Raw genomic sequence first — 8,159 nt, 5'->3', positions numbered from 1 at the left:
CTGCTCGGCTTTCCCTCCGGTCCATTTTCAGGGGCGCCTCTGCCTTGCGCTTCCAGCACAGTGCAGCCGAGCCTGCCACTGTCAGCCAGGCGATTGGCAACTTCCAGTTCCCGTTGCTTTGCTTTGCCCCAGATTTGAGGAACGTGGAAGCCTCATCCCCCCCTCCTGCCCCTTCCCCGCGAAGGAAAGAGCTGGAATCCGGCGCTGATGCTGGCACTTCTGCTGAGCCCTGACAGGCCTGCAGCTCCAGCCGTCTCTCACTCAGGCGTGTGTGGTGCTGCCGCTGGTTCAGCTCATTCCCCTCCCCCGCTATCACTTCTAGGATGGTCGCGTACCACCTGCCAGGTGCCAATGTACCACAGGTGGTACGCGTACCACCGGTTGAAAAGCCCTGCTTTAGATCACCCTTCTTCAACTTTGTCCTCTCATGATATGATTGGAATTCCATGAAGTTCCCAAATAGCATACCCTAAAATTCTGTCAATTGCCGTCCCACTCAATTTGTCAGGTTGAGGAAGGAAGGTAACTAATATGCAATCAGGCCATGGTCAAGTTCTCTTACATTTCAGAATATCCAGTGAAATACAAGGGCAATTCAGAAATAAACCTCCGTTTGGTTATCAATCTGGGCTATTGGGGGGGGTGTTTGATCAAAACCATCCCAACGGAACTGCTTCAAAAGTTCTTGGGTGTGTCTAGCGGTGTACGGGCGAGCATTATCGTGAACCAACACCACCCTGGAAGTGGTGCCATAGAAAATACCGCCAAATGTGAAGATGCCAAAGGAGTATTGCTAGTGAAGTTCATGGAGCGTGGTTCGACCATCAATTCAGAAGTCTACTGTGAAACGTTACAAAAACTCAGACGAGCCATCCATAACAAGTGTCGGGGCATGCTGACTTCTGGTGTGGTGTTGGTTCACGATAATGCTCGCCCGCACACTGCTAGACGCACCTAAGAACTTTGAAGCAGTTCCATTGGGTGATCAAAAACATCCCACCCACAGCCCAGATTTGGCGCCGAACGACTAGTACTAAGGAATTTCAAAGCTTGTAAGACGTTATGACAAGTGCCTCAATTTGAATGGCGATTATGTCGAAAAGTAATGTAATGTTGTAGTTTTCTAATGTGTATAATAAAAGTTCTGTATCTGCGATTGTCTATCATTGATAACCAAACAGGTTTATTTCTGAATTGCCCTTGTAAATAAGGTAATTTTAGATGCTGAATTCAATCCCTGAACACATCTACTTCTCAAAGCCATAATGTAATTATGATTTGATTAGCATGCTATGTGATTCCAGTGGTTGGCAAATCAGAGATTTTGAAAAAACAGAATGTATGGTTTAATAAACCACACACAGACCATGGATAAAGGACATGTGTCAACAGGGCCCTCTTGGGACAAACTATGGGTGGGTAAAAGAAGTGTGAACAACTTCAGTGCAACAGCTTCTGCCTTGTCCCGAATAATTTATTTGTAGGTAAATTCTTAGCTATTACTCATGGTCCCCTTCATAAAATAAAACTATGGGTTGGATTATTTTAGTTAAAAAGCAATGAGGATGCTTGGCCATTCTCAGCCACAATAATAGTTAAAGCAGGTTAACTAAAGCAGGTTAACTTCAACCAAGCATAATTTATGTAAGTTACTATCTATCGCCAATAAATAACCTTTCTATTGCAGGAAACCTATTTTAGGTAAATTACACCTAACATAACTTAAGACACAAATAGACTTTCCACTTCTAAAATGAATTTGTTACTGCAGTTTGCTTGCTCTTTGTTTTAACTGTACTTTAAAACAACAGTGATATCAGACAAAACTTGTTTGAAAAGCAGATTATTAAAAACTGTAAAGAAACTAACACTTGATGATACTCACAAAGGTACATGGTGCTGTTCAATGTCTGCTTTGGTCAGTTCCTCTTCTTCAATATCAGACTCTCCACCCGAGCTGCTGTCTGTGACATCAGAATCAAACGCTTCCTCACAACATCGCAGGTTAGCCATCCCACTGGCAGTAAACCTCTCTAATTCTTCTGAGATAGAGTCACTTTTTAGGAAGTTGCTCAGTCCTTCCGAGGTATTTGTCTTATTTGCAGCTTTTCTCAGAGCTGCTTCTGCCTTGCGGGTCAACATTAGCTGACTCCGGTGTTTCAAGGAGTCCAAAGCAGGCAACTTGCTTAGTGTTTTCTCTAAAAATCCACCAAGCTGTTGCTGAATGTGCCGCTCTACCTGCTTGGCCTGTACCACCTGCAGCCGCTTTTGCAGCCTGTGAGCACGATTCTCAATGTCTACCTGCCTCCGCAATAGCAACTTTGTCCTCATATCTGAATCTAGAGTGCTAAAGGAACTGTTTGGCAGAGAGATCACCTGTTCTTCTGGCTTACTGCTTCCAAGCTCAGAACTAACAGGCATTCCAGATAACAAAAGCAAGCTGTTCTCCCCACCCTCTTCAAGTCCACACTGCTGCTCTGAGGAAATGTGGTCATGTTTATTTGCCATGCCATTTTTGGTAAATGGGGCAGCATGTTCTGCATCTGGGCTTTTATGTGGTAGAGTGCAACTGCTCAAACCAGTCTTCAGGTCCTCCAAATCAGAACCCCCAGGTCTATTTGAATCAACATCCTGGAGGGTCAAAGAAGATGGTGTGCTCTTCCCACCATTAAGTGAAACAGAGCTTTCATGGTCAGAGCTGTTAGTCTTAGCTAATTTTTTAGCCAAGCCATTGACAGGTGTTTGTGGCAAAGGTGTCTGATTACTCATACTCATGGTTTTTAGATTTTCCAAGGAAATCTCCAACACTGGGGACCTTCCCAAAAGGTCACTAGTTTTTAAGAAAGGATGAGTCAACAGAGAATGAGATTTAAGGACTGTCTGCTTGTTGAAGACTCCTTGCAGTTTCAAGGACTCCTTTGGAGGAGATGTTATATCTGAACAGAGATAAGATGCTACCAAGGGCTGCAGCTTTCCCAGCTCTTTTTTTGTAGAATTATTTCGGAAATCTAGACTGGAATCCTCAGCTTTCCTTTTGGTGCCATTAGCAGCAACAAGGATGTTGTTGGCATTGGCGTTTTTGTCCACACTACCAGGAGACAGGGAGCAGGATAGGGCAGCCAGTTTGAACGGGATGTGGTGAGCTTCAGTTGCTGCATCAGTGAGAGCGGGCGCCATAGTAGCCATTCAGCACAGAGATTTGGAAAATCCAGACTTTCCTGTTGCAGAGGCCAGCTCTGCTGTGTTTTTCTGCCTCGCCAAAGGGCAGCCTAAAAAAACCAAGCAGATAAAATTTAGAAGTGAAGAATTGTCAAAACAGAAACAAGTTATGTACATTTTTATCAGATACAAAGAACCTGTATACACCTATTCATCAGAGACAATGGACAGTGACAGATTTCTTATCCAAATTAGTTAGTATAATATCCACTGGAAAGGCATAAAGCCCAACATGAACAGAAATGCAAGCATCTTCTGAAATGCCAAAAATGGTGAAGTGAAGTAACCAAGGGATATGAAGCAGGAACGAAGGTGAAATCACTAATCAAGGGATAAGCAACCAAATATTGGATAAGTACAATAAGAATGTTTTCTCCAACATGGTGCCCTTCAAGTGGCCTTTCACTTAGTTGTTAACAAATCTGAAAGACTAAGGGAAATCTGTGGATGGCCAAATGACTGAAGAATCTATAATAGGAAAAACAGGTTCTGAATAAAAAGCAAAGCTCCACGAGAGCCACTGTGGTATAATGGTTAAGATGTTGGACAAGGGACAGAGAACCAGGGTTCAAGCCTAAGCTCAGCCATGAAAACTTGCCTGATGACTTGGAGAGATCACTATCTCTAAGCCCTATCTTAATCACAGGGTGGTTACTGTGAGGAAAAACTGGTGGGAGTGTTACATATATTCTATTCTATTCCATTCTAAATTCCCTCAGTTGCCATGATCATGAATCAAATCCCTAGCAAAAAGAACAATCATTTCTTTAGAAAAAGAAACCCAAAGGAGTTATTTTCTTTTGTGTTTATGAAAAGAGGCCTTCCCTTTTCTACTGCTAAAGGTCAAGAATCTTAATTCTTAGGATTCACAAAAGGGAATTTCCACCTGCATTTAACTTGACCCTAAATCAGACATGTCAAACTTGCGACGTCATGTGATGTCACGCGACGTATAGGAGCTTTTTCCCCATTGCCGGCAATGGGGTGGGCACAGTTTCCTGGTGTCGCGTCCGGCCCATGGGCCGGCAGTTTGACACCCCTGCCCTAAATACAAAGTATCGCTTTTCTCAAAGACTAAGAAAATTATTTTCTAATTATGTGACTTAACATTTTTAAATATATTCAAAAATTATGAACTCAATAGTATTGATTTTTCCCCAACTTAAATCAGAACTGAGCAAGCAGTTGAGAGACTCTTAAAACCTTCATTACAATCTGAGAAGGCTAAGAAAGATGCATATTGCCAGAGATGACTGCAAACATATTGGTCTGAATGTCAGGTTTATGACAGGCAATGGCAAAATAGTGCCCTCCCAATGTGTTAAACAACAACTTTCATTAGCCCTAGCCATTATGGGCAGTGACAAGGTTCTGAGAAAACTGACCAAATAATGTGCAGAGCATCCAATTGCCTACCTATGCTCTACCATTCTCTTTAATTGTCCCTGTTAATTAATCAGCCAGCAAAGTGTAAACCTTTTCTTGCTGAAAAGTTCAAACCCTTAATTCCCTTCTCCTGCCATCTCAAAATCTTTTTCAATTCTATTGTTTAAATGGGAGACAGGCCTGTATACAGTGTTCTAAAAATAGTTGTACCACAGATTTATATAAAGGCATTACACTTGCTGCTCCTTTTTACTAGAGACAAAGTAAAATAGCATTCTTTCTTTCCATTTCTCTGAGTCCACATAGAAACAGTAGGCCCAATCCAACTATAGCCGTGATCAAAAGAGTCAAATGTAACTCCTTAGGATCATACAATACAGCCAACCAAGCTCAACCATATTCAAGATGAGCAAAACAGCTTTCGTTCTTATACGCAATTTTTAGCACTAATCTTATTGGATTGGGATGAATAATTGGCATTTATTCTGTTCTCTCAGGTAGACAATTATGAGTCTGGATATTCATGCCCATAAAAACATGTGGAATATATACTCAAATTACATGTTTGTTATTGTGTTCATGTATGTGGTTTATTTTTTTGGAAAGGATAGCATTGCCTAAATGTCTTGCTCATGAATCTCAGTAGGCCAAAATTTCAAAGAATTTTGGCTTACTGTAAATGAGCAAGCTTGCTGGTGCATTTTTAATCACTTCCGCCTAACTTCTCCTAGCAGGAAGATCACCTGCCTCTGCTTTGAGGGCTGGCCTAGTGGTCGCAGCGCTCAGACTTATCTGTGCTACACAGGCTGCGGCCGGACACCGCTCGCCGCCTCCTGTGGTCACCACGGCCACCCCCTCAGGCTTATTTTTGGGGTAGGGCTTATATTAGGAGCATGCTAAAAAATCAGGCTAGGGCTTATTTTCTGGTTGGGTCTTATTTTCGGGGAAACACGGTATTCACTTTCCTAGAAAATTTCTATTTTTCAGAACAACCATAGAATGCAATGTTCAGTTCCCTCCCCTCTTATATCTTTACCAAATACAATGCACCATTTCTTTAGTTCTCACATAACCACTTCTTCCCACACAGGAAAGATCAATCAATGAGATTACTTCAACATCATTTCAGCCTTTCTTTCTTGACAAATTCCTTGATGAAATGTTTGAAGATCTCAATATTGCCCATGTTGTGGACACATTATTAGACAAACATCCCTTCACAAGCATATTCTGAATGAAGTTGTTTGTTTTCAAGTCATACAGTACACTATACCAATCCACAGCGGGGGCATCATAGCAGAAAATGACCATTGCCTAGGGCCTGCCAAATGTAGCTCCCTTGGTGATGGAATCTGTAACAATCTCTGTTGGCTCTGATAGGACAAGCAGATGAAATCGGGAAGAGGCAGTCCGTCAAATACCTGGTCCCCTGCCACTTTCAAGTCAAAAACTGACTTGAAGGCACACACAGAGACACTATACCTACACGTTTTTACATAGGAAGACACAATTCCAACGAATGTTGGGCTCTCCTATTTGTTTGGAACACAAAGCAAAATACATGCAATTAAGAATATTTTCTTTGATTAGCTGTGGTACTTTTATTGTCAATTGCCATCATCCCACAACCAATCACCCGCTGGCTGGAGATTATGGAAAGTGTAGCCAACACATTATAGAGGATACAGAGGTTGGAGAAGCACTGTTAAGAGTATAAACTTCTACTTACTGCATTTAGTTGTTAAAAGTAGATAAAGGTAACAAATTAGTTTTAATCGTGTCCAGTTTCCATAGTCCAAACTCTTTTTATTCTTTACTCTTTCACACAACAATCTTAAGGAACCACTGTTATTTAATTTCTCATTATTTTTAACCAAGAACTCTCAGTTTAATTGCTAACCTATTCTTATATATTTGTAACTATTCTTCCATACTGATGGTGAAAGAATGATGCCAAGATAAAATAATGCAATAAGTGCACCAGCCTTACCTTTAAAGACACTCTATGCCAGGTTATTTAGGTACCCAGTAACAAATGTGGCTTATGAGCACTGCAAATTGTACCTCTAATGTTTCAGAGTGGAATATAACTTGAGCAGAAGGTTCAATCCTCACTTTCTTACAAAGAGTACCTGTCATCTCCACACCATCCTTCAGTTTTTTGAATCTCACCATTATTGAGTCCTTTTACACTGACAAAGTCTCACTTGAATCCGGCCAAAAAAAAGGGAGCTTTATTAGCGTATTGGTAAAAACCAACCAAAAAATCTATATGACCTGATTCAGGATTTTCAGACAGAATTTTTTTTAAAAAAATGACAAAGGGACCATGCAGAATACTGCACTATAATGTATATATACAAAAGAAAAAAGGAAAATAACTTTTGGAAAATGACCACTCAGTGCTAGTGAAGCACTCCCAATCCTTCATTCAGAAACAAACCAAAGTTGATAGTTCTGAAAACCAAGAAATCTTGAGAATCACCCAGATCTCACTTCAGATATCATTCTGCCCAGCAGGGCCACCAATAAATGTTTTTCTTTTTAAAATTTTATGTCTGAACACAAATGCACACACCAAGCATTAATACTACCAAGATATTTTCTTTACCAAACTAAACATAAAACAGCAATGCAGATAATCAGCCTCATTAAGAGTTGTTAAGGCAATTTGTTCAGGAATGGAATAATGCTTAACTAGCCAATTGTAATTATCTTCCTAATTTAACTTCTTTCAGAAGTATCCACTCAATAGCATTTTTAAGGCGGCTGTTATCAGCCTAGCTAGCCCATGTAAAATAACTGATATACTGGGTGTCACAAGAAAAAACTAGGGCAATCATAAAAAAAAATACCACTCACCACAATTTTGTAATTATCATTATCTCTTGCAGTTAATTTTTAAAAAATAAAAAGGTTTTTTTCTGATTTACTGCTAAATTTTGACTGCTCTATTTCTTCTGGCACATCCTATACAGTATTAAGGAGCAAAGAAACTAGTAATACATGTAACCTACATATGAAACATCACACATTTAACAAAATTTAGTAAATTCTTGCAGGTAAGCTGCACATCATAGTGCTATTCCAACAGTAAAAGGCATTAGTTGTACAACAAAAGCTAAAAGGCCTGATCCAGAAAGAGTCATTAATATATAAACTGCCTTGTTATTCAGATCCATTGTCCTGAGAATACAGAATCTTAGTATTTCAAACACAAAAGAGCACTCTGCATTTGCTATAGCAGCTATTAGGTATGAAGGCTTCTGCTTTTATGATTTGGTTATAAGGCCATAATTGCTATTTAATTGCTGATTAAATCTTCTACATGTTTTGGAATGGAAATGGTTAGACCAAGGGACTTCCGGTGGCAGGCGCCTTCGCTGGACGCAGCTGTTTGCTGCTCCCGCCTGTTTCTGCGTAAAAGCCGTTTTGACAGCCTGCATCAGCTGTCAAACGGCTTGATACCTTTCCCCTGGGCATAGGGGGAAAGGTGAGCTGCCCGAGGTAGGAGTTGAGTTCCCGAGTCGTCCCTTGTGGACGATGTAGGTGAG

The 8,159-nt window shown here is 40.7% G+C and overlaps 1 pseudogene; it reads right to left on the bottom strand.

Annotated features, from left to right (window-relative positions):
* Positions 1-1,881: 1,881 nt before the first annotated feature.
* Positions 1,882-3,186, bottom strand: LOC107297413 (annotated as a pseudogene).
* Between the last annotated feature and the right edge of the window lie 4,973 nt (positions 3,187-8,159).

The sequence above is a fragment of the Protobothrops mucrosquamatus genome, unplaced genomic scaffold (genome assembly GCF_001527695.2).
Source record: "Protobothrops mucrosquamatus isolate PMUCROS unplaced genomic scaffold, P.Mucros_1.0 scaffold3298, whole genome shotgun sequence".
Classification (NCBI taxonomy): domain Eukaryota; kingdom Metazoa; phylum Chordata; class Lepidosauria; order Squamata; family Viperidae; genus Protobothrops; species Protobothrops mucrosquamatus.
Note: the sequence above shows the minus strand (reverse complement) of the source record. Positions and strands in the feature narration are given on the sequence as shown.